The 24,747-nt window shown below is 46.2% G+C and overlaps 1 protein-coding gene across 2 annotated transcripts in view; it reads right to left on the bottom strand.

Moving 5' to 3' along the window:
• EFR3B (EFR3 homolog B) overlaps window positions 1–24,747 on the bottom strand; it is a 113,853-nt gene that overhangs the window by 87,687 nt on the left and 1,419 nt on the right. The window lies entirely within an intron of this gene.

Genomic DNA, 24,747 nt, shown 5'->3' with positions numbered 1-24,747 from the left:
TAACACGGTGAAACCCTGTCTCTACTAAAAATACAAAAAAAAAATTAGCTGGGCGCAGTGGCGGGCGCCTGTAGTCCCAGCTACTTGGGAGGCTGAGGCAGAAAAATGGCGTGAACCCGGGAGGCGGAGCTTGCAGTGAGCCGAGATCATGCCACTGCACTCCAGCCAGGGCGACAGAGTGAGACTCCGTCTCAAAAAAAAAGGAAAAGTGAGTCTGGTACAGATCATATGGTGAATCTTTGTTTTATTCATTGCTCGACACCTAATATTCAAATGCTAGCCAACACATAGGTCCTTAAACCCAGTTTTCTTACGCTTGTGCCCCAGGATAAGCTTAATGAACGAGGCTTGAGAAATGTAACTTAGAAAACGAGGCGTGGAGCCTTCCTGATCTTGCTCAAGTCTGCACTGACTCAGCTTGCAGATGCCTGCTGTCTGTGTCTGTCAGCTTCAAATTGTTATTAATGTCTCAGTATTTTTAGGGCCCATCACAGCCTGTTTGATAAAATCTAAGTTTCAGCTCCTCAGTGTGGGGAGTGGAAACAGATCAGAGTAGGACACAACTGTCAGCTTCCTTAAAAAAACTAAATAAATAACGGCTCCCCAGCCGCATCTCAGACTTATGGCTCATACACATGTCAGCCCTGACCCTGCATACACGGTCCAGGAGAACCAGGGGTGAGAGCACCACAGGAGAAATATGGACGCTTTTCCTCCCCTTGGCTCAGAAAGCCCGTGTCTGGGTATCTGCACCTGCTCGTATGCACAGAGAAGCAGGTAAGAGATGGATCTGGTGCCTTTGTTTGGAAACAACCTACAATGCTCATCAATAGAGGACTGGATAGGCCAGGTGCAGTGGCTCACACCTGTAATCCCAGCACTTTGGGGGCCAAGGTGGGTGGATCATTTAAGCCCAGGAGTTTGAGACCAGCCTGAGCAACATGGCAATATCTCCATCTCTATTGTTTTTCCAAAAGAAAAAAAATGTTTTAATATTAAAAAGAAGACAGAGGCCTGACTAAATAAGGAAGGAAACAGTCATGCAATGCACACTAGGCAGCAGCTGAACTGAATGAAGCAGAGCTCTGAGCACCGCCCCAGACAGCTCTCAAACATACTGTTAATTCAAAAGGAGGCTGTAGCTGGACGCGGTGGCTCACGCCTGTAATCCCAGCACTTTGGGAGGCCGAGGCAGGCTGATCACGAGGTCAGGACATCAAGACCATCCTGGTTAACACAGTGAAACCCCGTCTCTACTAAAAATACAAAAAAATTAGCCAGGCATGGTGGCGGGCGCCTATAGTCCCAGCCACTCGGGAGGCTGAGGCAGGAGAATTGCTTGAACCCAGGAGGCGGAGGTTGCAGTAAGCTAAGATCATGCCACTGCACTCCAGCCTGGGTGACAGAGCGAGAGTCTATCTCAAAAACAAAACAAAAAACAAACAAAAAACAACAAAAAAACAAAAACTAAAAAGGAGGCTGTAAAACACCTATGATATGATTCCGTTTGTGTGCACCCTCACGGGCCAAACCAACGGGGTGCGTATGTAACTATGTGCATGAAATATGCTGTTATGAACAAAGAAAGATCTGTAATAGATACACAGCACAGTGTTAACGCTGGTTACCGCGTAGAGCTGGGTGGGGGCGCCTAGGGATGGAGGGGTGAGGAACGAGTTAAACTGCACTACCCAATATGGTAGCCACTAGTCACTTGTGGCTACTTAAATTAAATTAAATAAAAACATTCAGTTCCTCCAGCAAACTAGCCACATTTTATGTGCTTACTAGCCACCTGTGGCTAATGGCTACCACACTGGACAGTGGAGACACAGAGCACTGACATCATTGCAGGAGTATTACTCATGTCATTTAAAATAAACGTAATTTTTACTATTTCTCCCATTTTCTCTTCAGGATAAAACTCCTTACAAATCTGATGAGCAAAAGTTGTCTTTTAAAGATTTGGAATCTTGGAGTTAAAGCACGCATGCACACACGTATACATACAGGAACTGTTTTCTAAACTTGCTCGGCTCTGTTCTTGCTGGAATTTGGAACCAAAGGAGCTGATTGAAGATCTAGAAGTCATTTTGTTTATTCATGCACACATGGCATGCAACACAAAATGCATCAAGTCCTTTAGACATAGAAGGTGAAAAGAAATAGAATGCACAATTCCCTGTCCCCTTAGAGTGACAGCATGAGGCCATAATGAAAGAAAGCACAAGCGTCACTGAGGTCAGACAGCCAGCGTGCTAGGACTTCCTTCAGAGGGTGGAGACATTGTTTTGGTTTAGACGCCTCCCCATGGAGATGAAGTATCAGTAACAGGTGGACAAAGACAAGACAGGAAGGCATTCCAGGCAGGGGGAACAGCATCAGTAAAAGCGTGGGGGTGCCAAGCACAAGGGAATGTTCTGAGAGATATCAGCTAGCCAGCCTGTCTAGAGTAGCACTGGTGAAGCTGCAGGTGTCAGGGAGGGGACTGATGGTGAAAGGCCCTTAAATGCCAGGCCAAGAGGGGAGTGCTGTCATTATGACTAAATAACAGCCACTATCACCTTCTATGGTGCTCTTAGAATGCGTAAGGAATCTACTTCCCGTGGATAAACAAATGGAGCAAGCTCTGAACCTCCCAGGAGGCCACTAAGAATGTCTCTCTCCTGGAAGAAGAGCAAGACAAGGCCCTGAACTATAAATGTCCAGCTGGAAGTGTGACAAACTTGGGGGCGTCACACTGGGCTAGTGTGTGACGTGGGGAGGTCGGGGGATATCTGGTCTCCAGCCTGCAGTGAAGTGCTAGGGAATTACAAAAGAAAGTCAGAAAGAAAGCAGAGGCTTCTGACTGGTGTCCACCTGCCCCATAGCCAAATGGTTACATGTGGGATCGGAGTAGAGGACCAGAGATGAGGTGGGTGGAACACAGGCTACATCTGCTGCTCTCCCTCCCTTCATGTGGGAGGGGTTTCCAAGGAGACATTCAGAGGCAGAGGACAGCAGAGGGCTTCAGGAAGAGCCTCCCAGCACCTGCCCGTTCACACCGGGTGAGTGTGTGACATGGGTGGGCTGGGAACAGCCCAGAGCAGAGGCCATCATCACAAAAGGAGACAAGGACCCCAGGGCACTAGGTCCTGACAGCTTAGGGGAGGTGAATTTCGAGAAGAAAAAATGGCTGAGAGAGGAAGAAGCAGTGAGAACTGAGAAGCAGGTGAAGGCACAGGGCCTGGCCCTCAGGCCTGCACTGGTGACCTTCCCGAGAGGTTGTCAGTGGGGAGGTGACATTCAAATTTCAAATAGCATGAAGTGAATAATGACTATGAAAGGGGGAAAGGTACAATCTCAGCTTCAATGACTGCTGGCTCAAGAGCACTGTAAAATATTATATAATCAGCTGAGCACAGTGGCTGACACCTGTAATCTCAGCACTTTGGGAGGCCGAGGTAGGAGGATGGCTTGAGCACAGGAGTTTGAGATCAGCCTGGGCAACACAGTGAGACCTCATCTGAACCCAAAAAAAAAAATAGCTGGGTATGGTGATGCACACCTGTTGTCCCAGCTGCTCGGGAGGCTGAAGCGGGAGGATCATTTGAGCCAGGGAGTTCGAGGCTGCAATGAGCTATGATTGTGCCACTGAATTCCAACTGGGGTGACAGAGCGAGACCTTGTCTCAAAATAAATAAATAAATGTTATAGGAATAATTTATTTAACAACAATAACAACGGGAGCTGTTGTTGCTTTGTCTCTGAATAGATCGGGGCAGATGTGCCACCTTGGTGTGCCCCCCCAACCCCTAGGTGGGAACAATTGAGGGATGCAGGCTGCTTCTAACACCAGCAGTGCAGGTCTTTGGGAACCAGTGACCCCAGGCTAGGGATGAACTGCTAAGGTGGTCCTGACACCTGGCTCCAGTTGTGTCCTTAGAATCCAAAATGTGTTTTGTAGCTTTGATGATAAAATTACTGTTAATTTATTGTTGGTATTTTATAACTTGATTGGTATTCACTTTAAAAATGTTATTTATCAGTGTAAGTAATGTATTGGTTACATTTTTGGAAGGAAGTGCTTTGTAAGCCTTTTAAGCTCCAGCAATCCCAATAAATGGGAGCAAAGGGAAAAAAGTTAATGCTTCCGTATACAGCTTTCTTTAAGGTGATCTGAGCTCCTCATGGGAATTCATTCATCTGAATACCTACTATTTGGCACCTCGAGGCATTTGATTTTTTCAAGTGCATGTGGACTCTGGGGGTAAGAAGCATTCCAATAAATAACTCGTACTCTCAAAGAGCTTGCATCATAGCGAGTAGAATCTATCACATGAAGACAATAGTGTTAGAAATCAGGATTTGGGCTTTACAACACATTTATGCTTTCCCCTTTCCCAAAATATGCCCAGTTTCCTATTGTGGTCAGCAGGCAGCCTATAAAAAGCAGGGTTACTCACCTTCAGCTTTCTCAATGAACACACAGTGTCAAATATAGAAACAGAGGAAGCTTTATTGTTATGGAGCCAAACTGATTGAGATCAAGTGTAAGTGCTTTAAATATACAGACGAACTCACAGATTTAAGACGCAGATTCTGAAAAAGCTAAAGATCCAAGATCAATCATTCAAACGCCCAAATATATCATCAGAGAGACTGTTGCAGCATGCACGTAGTGCCAGAACACAAGACAGGCGCCATGCCCAGAGCCTCCGAAACGTAGAGCCAGGGCCAGGGTGGTCATGGTGCCAAAGAGAAATTTCAGAAGCAACACTTTTGAAATGCAAAACAGAATCAGAAGCAAGCACCAGAATTCTGCAAAAATGCAAAACAAGTACTAGGTTGAGACCTACTAAAAATGCCAAGTAAGCAGCAGGCCAAGCAGAGCCAAGACCCATTTTTAATGAAGCAGCTCTAACACGCATGGGCCTTCTGGGAACACCTGCATGAGGAAGGAAGTCCCTCAAGCAGATTCTGCCCACCGCAAGAAGCCAGGAGCAGACAGAGTGAGAACGCAGCTGGAAAGAGACAGCTCCTGAAAAGCTCTAAATGAGGAGTGGAAAACCCTTCCTCCAATGCAGACCCTCAGGCCCCTGGAGAGGGTGACCCTGTTACTGCCACACTGTCATTAAAAGGATCGGTTGATGGTAAAATATGTATTACAAGCTCTGTAATTAACATCAGCATCAGAGCATCAGCTAACATCTATAAAGCTCTCACAATCGGTCAGGAACTGTTAGGAGGTTTGAATGCATTTTTTACCTAATCTTCCCAACAACACTGAGGTGGGGTCTATCTCCATTTTACAGATGAGCAGAATGAGGCTTAGGGCAGTTAAGTAACATTTCCAAAGTCACATTAACTGCTACACGGGGTAGCTGGATTCAAACCCAGGGCTGTCTGACTGCAGGGTCTTCACACTTAACCCCCGGCCTGCAAAGGACACACTGAGATTAATCCATTTCAGTGTGCCATTAGAAAAAAATATACTATTCCTAGCCAGGGAGTATAGGTCCTTACACAGAGATGTCACAAGCCAGCACATTAAGGAACAGGTGAATAAGGTCATTAAAGCCTCTGTGTTCTTAGGAGAATGGCATTACTGTGAGCTGTGAGGTCACAAAAGCCCCAAGGAGGAAATGGAAAAATCAATCCTTCAGCCAGGCGTGGTGGCTCACGCCTGTAATCCCAGCACTTCGGGAGGCTGAGGCGGGTGGATCACTTGAGGTCAGGAGTTCAAAACCAGCCTGGCCAACACAGTGAAACCCCGTCTCTACTAAAAATACAAAAAAATTAGCCGGGGGTGGTGGGTGGGGCAGGTTGGGGGGCACCTGTAATCCCAGCTACTCGGGAGGCTGAGGCAGGAGAATCACTTGAACATGGGAAGCAGAGGTTGCATGAGCCGAGGTCATGCCACTACATGCCAGCTTGGGCGACAGGGCAAGATTTGTCTCAAAAAAAAAAAAAGAAAGAAAGAAGAAAAGAAAAATCAATCCATACCCAGATCTGCTCAGCTATGTCTGTGATTGTGCTGAGACAGTGCCAGAGGCCTAGGAGAGTCAGGTTTTGTCATTGAAGGTCCCCTGAGAGTCAGCAATGCTAATGGCAGTGTCCAAAAGGCAGGTCTGACACCCAGATGGTCCTGCTGTAAAGGCCTCCACCCACTGCCTTGCCGGCACCATCAGCCTCCCAGCTGCCAACTGGATGGACTTCCCGGGTCAGCTTCCACTGCTTGCTACTCAGCACGTAAGTTGTCTTGTAGCCTGCGGCCCCAGCCTGCAGCCCCGACCAGCAGTTCTCAATAAGCCCTTTCACTGGTGCTGGGCTGCTGGTAAGAGTCCTGGTGCGTGCTGGCACAGGCCCTTGACCATCCGTCTCCTAGTATACCCACTGCCAGCACTGCAAAACAGCCCTGGGATTGTTTGCACGGATGTTTTCTTCTCTTCCAGGGTTTCCTGTTTTACTGCAATATAATTAACATGCAGTAAGATGCACACATTTAAGCATTCAGTACCTTGAGTTTCGACGACTGCTTTTACACTTGTGTAACCATCGCCCAAACAAGAGGTGGGACATTGCTAATCCCCTCACAAAGTCCCCCTTTCCAGTCAACCCACTGGCCCAACTATCTGATTTCTATTATCATAGATTTGTTTTTGCATATATTCTTACATAATGATTTCTGAAACGTAATTAGAAGAGTCTAGACAGCTACCCACAAGGCCCCTGGTGATGAAGAACACTTTTAATTATATTTACTTTCTGCCATTAAAAATACATGCTCACTTCTGAGCATTAAGTTGTAGGGGAAAAAATTAAAAATTAAAAATACGCACTCACTACATGAAGTGTAGAAAATACAAAATACGTTTTAAAAGAAAGTTGAAACCATTGCATACACTGCCTATGGCCTATGAGGTGGCCCTGCTCCTCAAGGAACAGTAAAAAAAAAAAAAGAAAGAAAGAAAAAAGAAAAAAAAATTAAAAGAAAATTTAAATCACCCATGATCCTTCCACCTAGAAATAACCATTGTTCGTGTTCTAGTGGGTTTCTTTCAGGGCCAGTACATCCACAATTATTACAGGGTGGCTCCTCGGTGTGGCATTAGATTTTTTTTTTTTTTAAATAAGTAGGCTGGGCAGGATGGCTCATGCCTATAATCCCAGCAGTTGGAGGCCAAGGCGGGTGGATCACCTGAGGTCAGGAGTTTGAGAACAGCCTGGCCAACATGGGGAAACCCCGTCTCTACTAAAAATACAAAAAAACTAGCCAGGCGTGGTGGTGCGCACCTGTAATCCCAGCTGCTTGGGAGGCTAACACAGGAGAATCACTTGAACCTGGGAGGTGGAGGCTGCAGTGAGCCCAGATCACACCACAACACTCCAGCCTGGGCAACAGAGCAAGACTCCGTCTCCAAAAAAAAAAAGTAAGGGCCAGGTGCGGTGGCTCAAGCCTGTAATCCCAGCACTTTGGGAGGCCAAGACGGGTGGATCACGAGGTCAGAAGATTGAGACCATCCTGGCTAACATGGTGAAACCCCATCTCTACTAAAAATACAAAAAAATTAGCCGGTCGTGGTGGCAGGTGCCTGTAGTCCCAGCTACTCAGGAGGCTGAGGCAGAAGAATGGCATGAACCCAGGAGGCAGAGCTTGCAGTGAGCTGAGATCACACCACTGCACTCCAGCCTGGGGGACAGAGCAAGACTCTGTCTCAAGAATAAATAAATAAATAAATAAATAAATAAATAAATAAATAAGTAAATAAAGCTCGTTGCTGTTCACTTCTGAGTAGGCCATCTACATTGCCCGTGTGAGAGGCAGCTTGAGCAAAAATCAACCTCCAGGTTGGGCACAGTATGTCCCACCTGTAATCCCAGCACTTTGGAAGGCTGAGGCAAGGGGATCACTTGAGCTCAGGAGTTCAAGACCAGCCTGGCCAATATGGTGAAACTCTGTCTCTACCAAAAATACAGAAATTAGCTGGGTGTGGTGGCACACGCCTGTAGTCCCAGCTACTCGGGAGGCTGAGGCATGAGAATCACTTGAACCCAGGAGGCAGAGGTTGCAGTGAGCCAAGATTGCACCACTGCATTCCAGCCTGGGCAACAAAGTGAGACTGTCAGACTATCTCAAAAAAAAAAAAAAAAAAATCATCCTCCAATTCAAGGTGTCAACCCCTGTGGCTGAGTTGGAGCCAACATCAGAATTCACATTTATTCTCTTCTGTGGAATATGCTTGGCTCTCTTCTTTCCATCAGCAGTCACCATGGGTCTCTCGCAGTACCTCGGTTTTGTCACTCAGAAGGAGAGTGGCTAGATTTTTGGGGTTTTTTGTTGTTGTTTGTTTGGTTTTTGAGACAGAGTCTCGCTCTGTCACCCAGGCTGGAGTGCGGTGGCATGATCTCAGCTCACTGCAAGCTCCGCTTCCTGGGTTCACGCTATTCTCCTCCCTCAGCCTCCTGGGTGGCTGGGACTACAGGCGCCCACCACCACACTGGGCTAATTTTTTGTATCTTTAGTAGAGATGGGGTTTCACCGTGTTAGCCAGAATGGTCTTGATCTCTTGACCTCATGATCTGCCCACCTTGGCCTCCCAAAGTGCTGGGATTACAGGCGTGAGCCACCGCGCCCAGCAGACAGCAGCTAGTTTTTTGATATTGCCCCCTCCCCAAGGTGAATAGCCCATTTGCCATTAACTCAGACCACCCCTAACAGGTACTCCAATTTTGACAATTATTCCTTCAGGCACTTTCACAAAACACGGTAGCAGACATTCTCTTAATTTTATTTAAACTTTCTTTACTGAAAAAAATGGCACTTTAATGATAGTCTTAATTTGAGTTGGAAGAGTTTTCCAGAGATCCAAAGAATATGAAGATGCCAGCTTCTGAGTCTCCTTTTATAGACACCCCTGAGCAATAAGGTGACTACACAAAGCCATCAACGTGGTCTGATCCATGCCATTGGCAAAGGGTATGATGAACTCTGATAACGTGTGTATGAAAACCTTTTTTAAAAAAATTATGGTAAAATATACACAATATACAATTTGCCATTTTAGCCTTTTTTATTTATTTATTTATTTTGAGACAGAGTCTCGCTCTGTAACCTAGGTTGGAGTGCAATTGTGTGATCTCAGTTCACTGCAACTTCCGTTTCCCAGGTTCAAGCAATTCTCCTGCCTCAGCCTCCTGAGTAGTTGTGACTATAGGCGTGCGCCACCATGCCTGGCTAATTTTTGTATTTTTAGTAGAGATAGGGTTTCGCCATATTGGCCAGGCTGGTATCGAACTTCTGACCTTGTGATCCGCCCATCTCGGCCTCTTAAAGTGCTGGGATTACAGGCGTGAGCCATTGCACCCGGCCCATTTTAGTCTTTTTTTTTTTTTTTTTTTTTTTTGAGACAGAGTTTCACTCTTCTTGCCCAGGCTGGAGCACAATGGCGTGATCTTAGCTCACCACAACCTTCACCTCCTGGGTTCAAGCGATTCTCCTGCCTCAGTCTCCCAAGTAGCTGGGATTACAGGAATGTGCCACCACGCCTGGCATTTTAGCCATTTTTAAATGTACAGTTCAGTGGCATGAAGTCCATTCACACTGTTGCACAACCATCACCATCATCTATCTCCAAAATTCTTTTCATCTTGCAAAACTGAAACTCTAACCAGTAAACAACAATTCCCCATTCTCCCTCCCCCCATTTCCTGGTAACCTCTATTCTACTTTCTGTCTCTATGAATTTGACTACTCTAGCTTCCTCATACTAGTGGAATCATACACTACTTGTCCTTGAGTGACTGGCTTATTTCCCTCACCATAATATCTTCAAGGTTCAGCCATGTTGTACCATGTGTCAAGATTTTCTTCTTTTTTAAGACTGAATGTTGGTCGGGTGTGGTGGTTCATGCCTGTAATCCCAGCACTTTGGGAAGCCCAGGCAGGTGGATCACCTGAGGTCAGGAGATTGAGACCAGCCTGACCAACATGGTGAAACCCCGTCTCTACTAAAAATACAAAATTAGCATGCTTATAATCCCATCTACTCAGGAGGCTGAGGCAAGAGAATGGCTTGGCCCCAGGAGGCGGAGGCTGCAGTGAGCCGAGATCGCGCCATTGCATTCCAGCCTGGGAGACACAGCAAGATTCCATCTCAAAAAAAAAAAGACACTGAATAATACGTAGATACTGCATTTTTGTTTATCCGTTCGTCTGTCGATGGACACCTGGGTTGCTTCTATGGTTGGGCCATTGTGAATAATGCTGCTGTGAACATGGGTGTAGAGATGTCTTAAATCTCTGCTTTCATTTCTTTGGGGTTTATGTCTATTGGTGGGATTGCTGGATCATATGGTAATTATATTTTTCACTCTTTGAGGAGTCACCATACTGTTTTCCCATAGTGGTTGCACCATTTTTTCCCACTACCCGTACACAGTGATGGTTCCAGTTTCTCCACATCCTCACCAACACTTGGTTATTGTTTTTTTGTTTTGTTTTGTTTTGTTTTTGAGACAGAGTCTCACTCTGTCACCTAGGCTGGGGTGCAGTGGCGCAATTTCGGCTCAATGCAACCTCCGCCTCCAGGGTTCAAGCAATTATTGTGCCTCACCCTACTGAGTAGCTGGAACTACAGGCACTTACCACCATGCCTGGCTAATTTTTATATTTTTAGAAGAGACGAGGTTTTATAATGTTGGCCAGGCTTGTCTCGAACTCCTGACCTCAGGTGATCTGCTTGCCTCGGCCTCTCAAAGTGCTGAGATTACAGGCGTGAGCCACCACGCCTGGCCAACACTTGCTTATTTTCTGCTTTTTTTGATAATAGTCATCCTAATGGGTGTGAAGTAGTATCTCACTGTGGTTTTGATTCCTATTTCCCTAATGATGAGTGATGTTGGGAGTCTTTCATATGCTTCTTGGCCACTTCTTTTTTAAAAGAGACAGGGTCTCACGCTGTTGCCCAGGCTGGAGTGCAGTGGCTATTCACAGGCTCAAGCTCGCTACTAATCAGCATGAGAGTTTTGACCTGTTCCGTTTTCATCCTGGGCTGGCTTACTCCTCCTTAGGTAACCTGGTGGTCCCCTGCTCTCTGGAGGTTACCATATTGATGCCAAACTTAATGCAGACACCAGACTGGTATAGTGAACTACAGCCCAGAACTCCTGGGCTCCAGTGATCCTCCCGCCTCAGCATCTGGAGTAGCTGGGACTACAGGCACATGTCACCATGCCCAGCTATAGATCTTTTATGAAGAAATGCCTAGTCAAATCCTTTGCCCATTTTTAATCAAAGTTGCTTGTTTTTGTTGAGCTTTAGGTGCTCTTTTCTTTATATATTCTGGAGGTTAACCTATTATCCAGGATATTATTTGTAAATATTTATTTGTAAATATTTTCTCCCATTCTGTAGGTTGCCTTTCACTGTTGAAAAGCATCATTTGATGCACAAAAGTTTTTAATTTTACTGTAGCTCAATTGATAATGGTCTCTCTTTTTTTTTTTTAATAAACGGAGTTTTGCTCTTGTTGCTCAGGCTGGAGTGCAATGGTGCAATCTCGGCTCACTACAACCTCTACCTCCCGGGTTCAAGCGATTCTCCTGCCTCAGCCTCCTGAGTAGCTGGGATTACAGGCATGTGCCACCGTGCCCAGCTAATTTTTGTATTTTTAGTAGAGATGGGGTTTCTCCATGTTGGTCAGGCTGGTTTCAAACTCCCGACTTCAGGTGGCCCACCTGCCTCAGCCTCCCAAAGTGCTGGGATTATAGGCGTGAACCACCACGTCTAGCCTGATAATGGTGTTTTCAATAAGAATCTATGTGGGATATAAGAGAAGAGCGTTGGAATAAAACAGACCTGTTTTTTTTTTCTTAGCCATGCCACTTAACGATCTGGGTGACTTGCACAAGGCATTTAACTTATCTGAAAATGGCAGAGGAAGCAGGGAAAGGCATACCCACCATGCAGAAGTTTTGTGAAACCAGAATGCATGCAGAGCAAGAATTGTAGCACCAGCACTTGGAAGGGACACGGCTCCTACCTACCGCTACACCAGTGGGGGTCATGCCATTAGACAGACAGACACTGAATTCACAAAGGGAGCATTATCCCTGTCTTACCAATGAGGAAATTTACGCATAGCCAGGTTACATAAAGAACCTGAGATGGCAGCACCTACATTCCCTCTGGGATCTTCTGAAAACTTCTACTCTGGCTGTACCACCAGCCCCCCGTGCCTCAGCTGCAGAACAGAAGAGCTGGAAAACCCTTCCAGCCCGTTCATTCCAGCTCTCTGAGTTTACGGATGATGAAACTGAAGCTGAAAGAGGTTGAGAATCTTGCCCAAATTTACACAGCAATCACCTCTAATGGCCAACTCTCCCCCTTGTCCAGAAATGTCCTTGATAAAATAGAAGGACGGTGCTGGCGCCTCCCAGTGCCACCCATGCCTCTCCAGAACACTCAGCCCACTCTGAGAGTGCTGTCTGGGGGAGAGGAGGACGTTTTGAGCAGCCCTGTGGAAAAGCTTTTGGACGGTCAGACGTGCTTACTGTATTTGCCAGCTGCTGGGCCCAGGCCTGCCTGTAGGATCAGGCACTTTTAGGAGCTGGATGACAGCAATGGGAAGACCCTGCTGTTTTTCCCTCTTCTGCTTTGTCTGTATATGACCTGAAGACCTGCTACTGCACACAAGCTGAAGGTGCACAAGGCTGCTTAGTGGTTTCTCAGGAACACTCCAGCTGGCTGCTTCCAGGCAACGAGATACAGACATTTACTGCCTCTGCCTCAAAGGGCCTTTTCATCATTCTTGTTTTGTAAAGAAGAAAAAGCATAAGTAATATGAATGGAAATCAAAATAGAGACTTATCCGTAATTATACCATTAAATGACCTTCCTTTCAGAAGAAAAGACTGTGACATTTATCCTGAGTGCCACAAACCAAGGAGGAAATACATGAGAAGTCCTTCTAACAGCCTTAACCGTTTCAGCAGGAAGGCCGAGGGGCTGTGTCGGCAACCAACACCTCCAAGTATGGAGGAAAACTCAAACGGCTGTATTCTAATATATTCTTTATTTATTTGGAACAAAAATCCATGAAAAGACATGTTGAGATGACAAAATATGATTGCTGTCACTACAGGACTCTCTCTGACCTTAGAGAAATCCCCAGCCCATGTTCATTGATACCCTGGAAACACCGGCTGCTATGTAGGTGTAGACTAATGGATGATATGTATCATTATTTTATAGTCAGATGCAAACATTTGGACTCTTACTACTACATACCAAAGTTCCCTGTCAGATGCTAGGAAAAACAAAGCTGATTAAGATAGTGTCCTCAAGAGGTTCACTGATCTGTTGTGTAAAGAAATAAATGACAATAGTAAACTCTAAGATACAGTAGAGGAGACCTGGAGGGAGCCTGCAGAGCTCCAGATTTTCCCAGCATCCACCCTGTATGCTTCTGCTCTAGAAGCATCCCTCCTGCACACGCTGTGAGCAGCTATACGGTGCTAGGGATGCATCCCTTCACTGTAACTCGTTCATTTCTACGAGATCTTCAGGCAAGGTCTTCAAAAATGTTCTCGTAATTTAGGGGTTATCCTTCATGCAATGCACAAACAGTATTTCTTTTTACCCAGCTAAAAAGAAAGTGAGGAAATGGAAAGAAGTCTTTATGAATAGCTACGACAAGGGTGGGATGGGAGCTCAGCCAAGCTAAGATTCAAGACTCCTGGCTTCTGAATGCTTGAGTTTATCTGGGACCTTCTGCACGGTAATAAGACAGCATTTGAATCTAGGAACCCTAATTCTCAGATTTATAGACAAACCACTCTGTCAGGATAAAGGACGTACTATAGAGCACCGAGCTTAAAAGGCCCTGTGGGTCCCCAATGAGGGACTTGTATAACCCAAGTCCTAGACGTAAGGCCATAAGTTATCTATGTAAAATCTATGAAAATATTCAATTTGGAGTTCTCTAATAGTAAAATTTGCTGTTTGGCATAAGACATGTGCAGTTGCCGTCAGGCACAAAGCAGTGTTTTAATGTCACGTGAAGCTCTGTGAATGCTTGCTTAGGAGGCAATGGAGTGAACAGACTTGAACCAGCTGCATGACCTTGGGCAAGTTATTGAACTCCTGAATCTCAGCATTCTCCACCCAACCACAGAAATGATGATGACATCCACCTGCAGAGAGTTCTTCTGAATTGAGATAATGAATAGAATGGCATGGAATAAACATTGCAAAATTTTAGTCATGCATACGAATTTAGAATTGCATAAGGATTTAGATAAAGATGTCACCTCTGTCCTCTTTGTGGCTTAAGAGATTTTCTTGTCTTTCCAGTGCAGAATGAGAGGGACACAGTCATGGACTGCTGACCTGCGGGCAGCCCTCTAGAGGATGAGGACGTATTCAAGGTAATCAGTTCATGGTTGTCCCCTCTCAGGGTGGATAGACAGCACTGAGGCAGGCTCCTTAGTATCTCAGGAGCCCTGTTTCTATGTTCTTACTACCCAGACCCTTCTAAGGATTTTCATTAACAAATACAGCCTATATATGACACACTCATCCTTGTATGCAGGGACTGTCACTTTCTGGAAAGGGTATGGCTATATTCCAGAAGCATCCATAAAAATTACTTGCATGGGTCGGGTGCAGTGGCTCATGCCTGTAATCCCAACACTTTGAGAGGCCGAGGCAGGCGGATCACCTGAGATCAGGTGTTTGAGACCAGCCTGGCCAACATGGCGAAACCCCATCTCTACTAAAAATACAAAAAACTAGCCAGGCATGGTGGCAGCCACCTGTAATCCCAGCTACTTGGGAGGCTGGGGCAGGAGAATCGCTTGAACCTCGGAGGCGGAGGTTGCAGTGAGGTGAAATCACACCTCACTGAGTGAGGTGGAGCTGGGACCGGGCTGTGTGGTGCAGGCCCAGTCCTGTGCAGATCCCTTATCCCTAGACAGCAAAGCTGTGCAGTCCATGGGTTAGGCTGGAATTGATGGACACATGGTGGTCCAAGTCCCACATGACCATCTTCCAGCCAGAGGGCCCTGGACATTTAGTTCGTCTTTGTCTGAGCTCATTCTTCCCCCTGGAGAGGTGGGATAATTAGTCTGCCCCACTCGTCAGGGTGTATGAGGGGGATCAAATGAGATAATGTCTATCTACATGGACTTATATTGCAGGACACCACACCTGTGAAAGGTGACATTATTACCATGCAAGTAATTCTTTTTTTTTTTTGGAGACAGAGTCTCGCTCTGTCACCAGGCTAGAGTGCAGTGTGCAATCTCAGCTCACTGCAACCTCTGTCTCCCGGATTCAAGCGATTCTCCTGCCTTAGCCTCCTGAATAGCTGGGACTACAGGCACACACCACCATGCCCAGCTAATTTTTGTATTTTTAGTAGAGATGGGGTTTCACCATGTTGGCCAGGATGGTCTCAATCTCTTGACCTCATGATCTGCCCACCTCAGCCTCCCAAAGTGCTGAGATTACAGGCGTGAGCCACTGCGCCTGGCCAGGGAAGGAGTTTTAATTCACACCCAAACCATCAGAAGAGCAGAAGCTCCTCCTGCAATGCCAGGTTCCCGGTTTCTGCTCTTCTCCAGGCCAAGCACTGACTGACCATGGAACCCATCTCTAAGAACACTGCCCATCAGGTGTGTGTGACCCAGCCTTGGTGGTGACACCCCACTCTTCAGTCTGCCTGTCTCTGAAAGGCATGCCCACGCTTTCTTGCCAGGCCATTGTTGGTGCTTGCGTTGTCTTCCGCCCTCCTCAGCCTGCTCTCTGGCCTGTCTCTCAGGACCTATCCTCACTATGGTCCCCAAAGCTCTTCCTAGGGCCCTTCTTTCTCTTTGACAAAGTAAAGGGAGGTGGGAAAGGTGCCAAGAGTGAGAAGTGAGAGAAGTGATCCAGAAGTGAGAGCTCGCAGCCTCGCTGTTGACTGGCCTGGGACCTTCAGCCCTGCGTCTTACATTCTCTTGCCCTTCCCAAATTATTAATAATGCATGAGTCTGAAGTACAGTGAGCTCCACAGAGGAAAGACCTGTGTTCTCTGGACTATTCAGAATGTTCTAGGGACAGTGTGACAGGAGGCTGAGTCCACACTCCGGAGCTGGAATGCTGAGGTTCAAATCTCAGACTTTTCACATAACTGGGTGGCCATGGAGAAGTGATTAAACCTCTCAACACCTCAGTTTTCTCATTTCTAAAATGGGAATACTAATCCTTCATCATAGAGTTTGGGGAAGATTATATAAGACATAAAAACTGCTTAGTACAGACAAATTTATCCCCATAAAAAAGTGCTTAGAATTCTGCCTGGCACAGGCCGGGCAAAGTGGCTCATGCCTGTAATCCCAGCACTTTGGGAGGCCAAGGCGGGCAGATCATGAGGTCAGGAATTCAAGACTAGCCTGACCAACATGGTGAAACCCTGTCTCGACTAAAACTACAAAAACGTTAGCCGGGCAGGGTGGCGTGCACCTGTTAATCCCAGCTACTCAGGAGGCTGAGGCAGGAGAATCGCTTGAACCCAGGAGGCAGGGGTTGTGGTGAGCAGAGATCACACCACTGCACTTCCGCCTGGGTGACAGAGCGAGACTCCGTCTCAAAAAAAAAAAAAAAAAAAGAACTCTGCCTGGCACACAGCGGTGCCCAATGAATGGAAGCCACATTAACAGTAACTGTGCTGTTATTCAGAACCCACCTGAGGCTGAAATACATACAGTGAGTCAGAAGGTACAAAGAAGCAAATGGAAAAGATGATGCCTCGCTCAGAATGCATCCATTCAACACGGTTTTTGAGGACCAGGCAGTGTTCTGTGCCCTAAACATGCAGTAGAGAACAAGAGAAATGTGTTCTCTGCCAGGTGCAGTGGCTCATGCCTATAATCCCAGCACTTTCTTTTCTTTTCTTTTCTTTTTTTTTTTGGAGACTAAGTTTCACTCTTGTTGCCCTGGCTGGAGTGCAGTGGTGTGATCTTGGCTCACTGCAACCTCTGCCTCCCAGGTTCAAGCGATTCTCCTGCCTCAGCCTTCTGAGTAGCTGGGATTACAGGCACATGCCACCACACCCAGCTAATTTTTGTATTTTTAGTGGAGACAGGGTTTCACCATGTTGGCCAGGTTGGTCCCGAACTCCTGACCTCAGGTGATCCACCCACCTCAGCCTCCCAAAGGGCTGGGATTACAGGAATGAGCCGCTAAACCCAGCCAATCCCAGCACTTTGGGAGGCCGAGGTGGGCGGATGACCTGAGGTCAGGAGTTCAAGACCAGCCTGGCCAACATGGTGAAACTCCGTCTCCACTAAAAATACAAAAACTAGCCAGGTGTGGTGGTGCGCGCCTGTAATCCCAGCTACTTGGGAGGCCGAGGCAGGAGAATCACTTGAACCCGGGCGGCAGAGGTTGCAGTGAGCTGAGATTGCGCCACTGCACTCCAGCCTGGGTGACACAGCGAGACTGTGTCTCAAAAAAAACCACAAAAGAGAAATGTATTCTCTGCTTTCATGGAGCTTACAGTTTACTAGGGGAAACAAACAAGAGAAATATTAGTGATGAATGGCCATACGGTGAATTAAAATATGGTATGCAAAGGAGTGTGACCAGATGGCCTCCTGAGATGGTGAAAGCAAGAACAGCTTCTCAGTGAGAGATCTCAGAAGATCACATCATCCATCAAAAGAAAAATCAGGCCAGGCACAGTGGCTCACGCCTGTAATCCCAGTACTTTGGGAGGCTGAGGTATGAGAATCGTTTGAACCCAGGAGGCGGAGGTTGCAGTGAGCTGAGATCGCGCCACTGCACTCCAGCCTGGGCAACAGAGTGAGACTCGGTCTCAAAAAAAAAAGAAGGAAAAAAAGAGAAATCATATCCACAATTGCAAAGGGGCTGGAGCCTCTGTGAGCAAACCAGGAGGCAGCCGAGAGCAGGGTCAGTGGCAATTCCACCGAGGGAAATCAGTCACTCAACCTCTCCACAAACTCGCATTTGGACCAATCCTAATACCATGCAAATAGATAAAGAGCAGATTAAGGTGACTATATTTTCAAAAGAAATATCTAATTTAGACCAAGGTTTAGGCAGTATCTCCTCTTCTAGGATGAATTCCTCTCAAATCTTAGCATCCCAAAAAAGCTGTATTCGTCCTAGGCAATCTCATTAATTTTACAATGCTAATGAATCTTGTAAATGACTTTCCCCCTCTTAATTTTGGCCTACAGTAAGCTCAAAATGGAATTTGCAACATGGCCTGCTTATATGCATTTTTTTCTCTGAGATGACTTTATTCCTGGCTTTTTTTTTTTGTCTAAGATTTTCTTTGCTTTGATCTCTTTATGTATTGTCGTGTGTGTGTAAAACATACGCCCCAAATCTTCTTCAGAATAAATGTATAACTCTAGGTAATTTATTTTCTATTTTAAAATCAACTTTTTAAAAATAACTGCTTATATAACCCCCATTTTAGGTACCATGGAAAAAAATTTTTTTAAGTTTCAGTTCACCTTTTCCTCACCCTTACCCCTGCACCCCCACACAGAGCTTTTTTTTTAAAGGAGCCAACATCATCATTTGCATATGCACAGAAACTTGTGGTCCAAAGCTTTCTTGCTCCTTAGGCCACCACCTGTGGCTGCAATAACTGTCTCCTCCTCTGCTTCTCTTCATTTTCATATCACCTCCCACCACCCTGCACAGCTGCCCCCAGCTTGATTTCACTTCACATCACTTGAGTAAATCAGTCCTTCGACAGTTTCAAACCATCAATGGCTCCCACTGCTCACAGGAATAAGTGCAAACTCCTTATCTTGACATTATCGCCTTATCTTTTTTTTTTTTTTTTTTTTTTTGAGACGGAGTTTCACTCTTGTTGCCCAGGCTGGAATGCAGTGGCACAATCTCGGCTCACAGTAACCTCCACCTCCCGGGTTGAAGTGATTCTCCTACCTCAGCCTCCCAAGTAGCTGGGATTACAGGCATGCACCACCACACCCCGCTAATTTTGTATTTTTTTTTTAGTAGAGATGTGGTTTCACAATGTTGGTCAGACTGGTCTCGAACTCCTGGCCTCAGGTAATCTGCCTGCCTTGGCCTCCCAAAATGCTGGGATTGCAGGTGTGACCCACCGCAACTGGCCTATCTCTTCATCTATCACATAATTCTCCCCTTAAACTCTGCTCAAACCCAGCGAGCCCCCCGACTCTCCCTGGACAGGTCTTCTCCATCCCCACCTCCACACACACTTCCTCACATTGGTGCCTCCACCAGCCACACCCACCTCCCTTCTCCTCTACTCCTCGGTAGAGGAGAAATGGCTGTTGCTTCTGAAGCCTGCCCAGATGACGCCACCTCGCACGGGTCTCTTCCACTTCAAGATACTGCTGGCTGAACACCTGATGAGTAACTCCATTCCGCTTTGCAGAACAGTGCAATTTTACCGAACTTTGTATCATTTAATTGTTTGCATGTTTTATAACTTGTTTGCCCAGTTAAATTCTAATGTTCTTGACAAAAACTACTTTTGCATATTTTTCCATCCCTCATGATGGCCTCTGTAGTATCATACATAGCTGCTATTCCATAAATACTTGACAGCTTATACCCCTAGTCTATATCCCTTCCAAACACAGAGCAGACAGCAAAAGACAGGCAAGTAGTTAATAACTCATACTCCCATGACAATTCACTAACACGCAAATAGTTAGAAGATAAAGAAGTGTTTCACTAATAATAAAGAATGCAAGTTAAAGTGATATACATTTTCTATCAAATTAGCAAGTACTAGGGGAAAAAAATCTTAATCTTGAATGCTCTTGAGAGTAGAGGGAGATAGGTGATTTTATAACTGCTAGTAGGAGTATAATGGATACAAACTGAAAATAATTGGACAATATGTAACTAGTCTTAAAATGTTTATATACCTTGACCAATCCATTAGAAGGGCTACAGTCTAGGGAAAAATTCCAAAGTTCACAGAAAGCTTTGAGTACCAAGTACTTCTCCAGGGGCAGTAATACAGAAACACCCCTAAATGTACAGTAACAAAATTATACATCCTTTCAGTGCACCATTACATAGACATTAAAAATGATAGCCAACGAGCGTACTAACTTGTGGGGCATGCTTATATTCTAGTGCCAAGTGGAAAAAAAAAAAAAAAAGGATACGAAACGTTTTAAAATGAATGATTTCAGGCCAGGTGTGGTGGTTCATGCCTGTAATTCCAGCACTTTGGGAGGCTGAGGTGGGAGAAATGCTTAAGGCCAGGAGATCAAGACCAGCCTGGGCAATATAGTGGGACCCCATCTCTACAAAAAACAAAAAATTAGCTGGGCATGGTTGAACATGCTCCTGAGTAGTCCCAGCTACTCAGGAGGCTGAAGCAGGAGGATCACTTAAGCTCAGGAGGTTAAGGCTATAGTAAGCCATGATAGTGTCACTGCACTCCAGCCTGGGGGAGAATAAGACCCTGTCTCTAAAATAATGAATGGTTCCAACCACCTAAACAAACGCATGGAAAGAAAGATACTAGAATAGTAAATGTTATGTTTATAGTTTACTGTATTTTCTAGATTTTCTGGAGGGATTAGATGATTGTTTACATTTTTCCTTTGTTTGATACAAGGAACGGTATCACAGTACTGTTCTTAATCTTATGGAACAAAAATTCTTATTTGTTTTATTTTTGCCTTTAAAAGAAAAATTAAGGGCCAGGCATGGTGGCTCACACCTATAATCCCAGCACTTTGGGAGGCCAAGGTAAGCGTATCAGTGTGAGGTCAGGAGTTCGAGACCAGCCTGGCCAATGTGGTGAAACCCCATCTCTACTAAAAATACAAAAATTAGCCAGGCGTGGTGGCACGTGCCTGTAATCCCAGCTACTCGGGAGGCTGAGGCAGGAGAACTACTTGAACCTGGGAGGTGGAGGTTGCAGTGAGTCAAGACCACGCCACTGCACTCCAGCCTGGGCAACAGAGCAAGACTGTCTCAAAATAAATAAATAATTAAAAAATTTTTAAAAAACTAACTAGGAAACAGAGAAAGGAGAGTTAAGAAAAGGGGCAGGGAAAGTGGGGGCAGCTCTCTTATCCTAATTCATCTCTGCCATGAGATAAACACTGCTGTCATCTTTCCAGAGGCAGGAAAGAGGCTCAGAAATGCTCGAGTTCAAGATTACCCGAGGGTCGGAGCTAGGGTTCAGACCTAGGCTGTGGGGTTCTTGGTGCTCCTTGAAGCCAGGATCAAAAAGAAATAGCAAGGAAAGGGCTGGAGGAGGTGAACACAAAACCAGAGCGGTAATTGATGTCATATATAGAAGTTTGCTTTAAATGGGTAAATTGTGGATGATTTTTTTTCTCCACTCTTTTCCAGATTTTCTGTAATATAATATTACCTTTTTTATTTTTATTTATGTACAGGAAAAAACTGTGACCACTTGTATTCACTGAACTGTGAGCAGCAAGAGAGAAAACAGGCTCACCTGGCCCCCTTCTCACGGGGAATAAAAGAGTTGGAGTGGTGGGTAGGAGGGGGAAGGGCACACAGCTCCCACATGCACAGACCATACCTTGCATCTTGGGGCTGCAGAAACCTCAGGATCTGGGGGAGGAGGCTGATGCATGTGTGTGCACATGCGCACATGTGCTGTGGGATCGCCCGTGAGGAGGAGCAGGGCATCCATGGAGATTTCTGCAGAGGTAAGACTTTGCCCCTCAGGGGGAGCCTGCCTTGCCCTGTAGTTTCTCCACCCTTCTGGCATCAGTCTCACTCACCAAACAGGATTCCGTCAAGCACATTTTTGGTGTGGTTTTTTGTTTTGTTTTGTTTTGTTTTGATATGGAGTCTTGCTCTGTTGACCAGGCTGGAGGGCAGTGATGCTATCTCTGCTCGCTGCAACCTCCGCCTCCCAGGTTCAAGCAATTTTCCTGCCTCTGCCTCCCCAGTAGCTGGAATTACAGGTGTGTGCCACCATGCCTGACTAATTTTGTGTTTTTAGTAGGGATGGGGTTTCACCATGTTGGCCAGGCTGGTCTCAAATTCCTGACCTCAGGTGATCCACCTACCCTGGCCTCCCAAAGTGCTGGGATTACAGGCCTGATCCACTGTGCCCAGCCCAAGCACATTTTCAAAAAGTTGTTTGCTGTTGCTATTTCCTTACAGTCAGCATTCTCAACCACTAAGCAGGACGAGAGGCATTTGCTGAGGATGAGGCAGCACTCAGCGGTGAGGAAGAATTAGGGCAGCTTTGGTGTTAGTGGGATCGGGGTGCGCAGACTGTGGTTGGGGAAATCCTTTCCAAATGTCCCTCCTAGCCGGCTGCCCTAATTCAGAGGGTGGCATTTCTCAGAGCTCTGTCTCACCTCAGCGGGGAAATGGGATTCTCCAGCCCACATGAGAGCAACAGGGAAACTCTTAGCTGTATAATTTTTTTTTTTTTTTTTTTTTCTTTTTTGAGACAGAGTCTCGCTCTTGTCTCCCAGGCTGGAGTGCAATGGCGCTAATCTCAGCTCACTGCAACCTCCGCCTCCCGGGTTCAAGGGATTCTCCTGCCTCAGCCTCCTGAGTAGCTGGGATTATAGGTGCCTGCCACCACGCCCGGCTAATTTCTGTACTTTTGGTAGAGACGTGGTTTCGCCATGTTGGCCAGACTGGTCTTGACCTCCTGACCTCAGGTGATCTGCCCACCTCAGCCTTCCAAAGTGCTGGGATAACGGGCGTGAGCCACTGCGCCAGCCTTAGCTGTATAATACTAACAAAAGGAAAAGCTCATGGGAATCCATTTTTACAGAGAATTTGCTAATGATCTTCCCACCCCAGTAAAAATGCTTTCATTTTTTCATGTCCCTTGTCAATCTGCCTTCATAGGATTCCCACACAAAACTGTGGGCAGTCACTGTGTCCTTTTGGAGAGCCATTTCCAGAAAGCGATGGGTTTAGGGATGACTGAGTGCTGAGGAGACAGCTGGGGTGAGTCTGAGAAAGAGAAGTGGCTCAGCGGCCTGGCACTGGCACAGTCGAGGTGATGTGCGAGTGTAAGCGGGGGTGGCAGGTGATACAAACAGGCCTGTGCCCGAGTTGGCAGAGAAGAGAGGAGGGAACAGGTCCAAGGGGGCCCAAAGGGGACAGGCTCTTGAGCAACCAGTTTCAGGAGCTCGGAACCTCTTGTGATGCTCACAACGGACCTGGAAGGTAGACAGACATGCATTTCACTTTTGTATACAGGGATTTAATTCTGAATGACAATCCCACTTGCCTAAAGTCACCCAGCCATCAAAGGGCTCCTGGATTAAGATGGGATGACCCCAGAACAAGGATTCCTTCTATTCTGGATAGCACTGTGTCCTTCAGCAAAGATATGGGGCTCCCAGTCTCCCATAAGCAGAATGAAGAAGGCTGAGCTATGGAGGGCAGAGGCAGGGTGAGGAGGAGGAAGGATGGGAGATCCTCCAGAGCTGGAAAGATGGGAAGACAAATTTATAGTGGCACAAGTCACCAAGGTGGGTGGACAAGGGACACCTTTACCTAAAGCTCTTAGGTGACTTTTGGCTCCACAGGGGGGCCTCTCTGCCCATCAGTTAATAAAACCCCTGGTGGTATTTTTCTAATTAGCCTTTATAGGACACATGGGGGAGGCTAGGAGGTGGGAGGGGGAGAAGCACAGTGCCAGGAGGCCCCTGTTTTCATTCTGCCCTGTTCCATCTGTGTCACTCTGGAAAAATAACTTGTAAAACAAGAAGAAAATAGCAATTATAAGAAGTCTGTAATTCCATGCTCCCCCTCGACCTCCTTACTCACTTTTTTTCATCACTATTGATTTCTGGTGAGAAAATGACTTTAAATATCACACAAACCCTTTCTTTTCATGAAAGTCAGGAATATATTAAAATCCAGGCAGCTGAGTCCTCACCAGGGGGAGTGGGCTCCCTCCCACACCTCCTAAGATCAGACTCTGCACCCAGCAACTCAGTAATAATTTCCCACCCAAGCTTGGTGTGACTTTCCTTTGCTGCAGGCAACTGCCCAGAGGATTCCTCCATTACAATCTTTCTATGAATCATTCAGGGTAAATACCATCTCTGTTTGCATCTGGGGAAATAAAAATATAAAAGAAAAATGAAAATCTGTGATGTGTCTGAAAATAGCACCCAGATGCATTGGCTCCCCAGTTCACCTTTCTGACTATCTAGCTCTTCCTTGTCTTGCTTCATACAACAGAGGCAGCCTGGGACCCCCACCTTCAGATATCTCAAATTATCTGGGGCTAAGTACAATGAGGCAGTCCAGCAGAACCCAGTTCCTAATTCTGACCCATTCTGATGAGCCTGTCCTAACTCCTTCCCCACTGCAGGTGCCCCTGCAGTCACATGCTTTTGTCAAATGATCTGCAGCTTCAGGCTGCTCCCTCTGCAGAAAAGAATAGGGGTAAAACAGAGAGAGTAAAAAATATCTATATCTATATATATATATATATAGCTCACAACCTCTGGCTTATAAAGCACAACCGCCTTGTTACCTTTCCCCAGAGTCCCCAGTGGTCAGCAGCACAGCCTCTCAGGCCAACCTCCCCCTCCCCCCACTTGGTCCAAGAGAAATGGTACTTGCTGAGGGGACCTGCTGATGTCTCACCCTGGATCAGAAATGCAAATGTATTTTTGAGCAACTGGGCAGGGAAGGAGACTGATGAAAAAGTTGAGTCAGTCTCTCTCTCTCTCTCTCTCTCTCTCTCTCTCTCTCTCTCTCTCTCT

This window comes from Theropithecus gelada, chromosome 13 (genome assembly GCF_003255815.1).
Source record: "Theropithecus gelada isolate Dixy chromosome 13, Tgel_1.0, whole genome shotgun sequence".
Taxonomy (NCBI): domain Eukaryota; kingdom Metazoa; phylum Chordata; class Mammalia; order Primates; family Cercopithecidae; genus Theropithecus; species Theropithecus gelada.
Note: the sequence above shows the minus strand (reverse complement) of the source record. Positions and strands in the feature narration are given on the sequence as shown.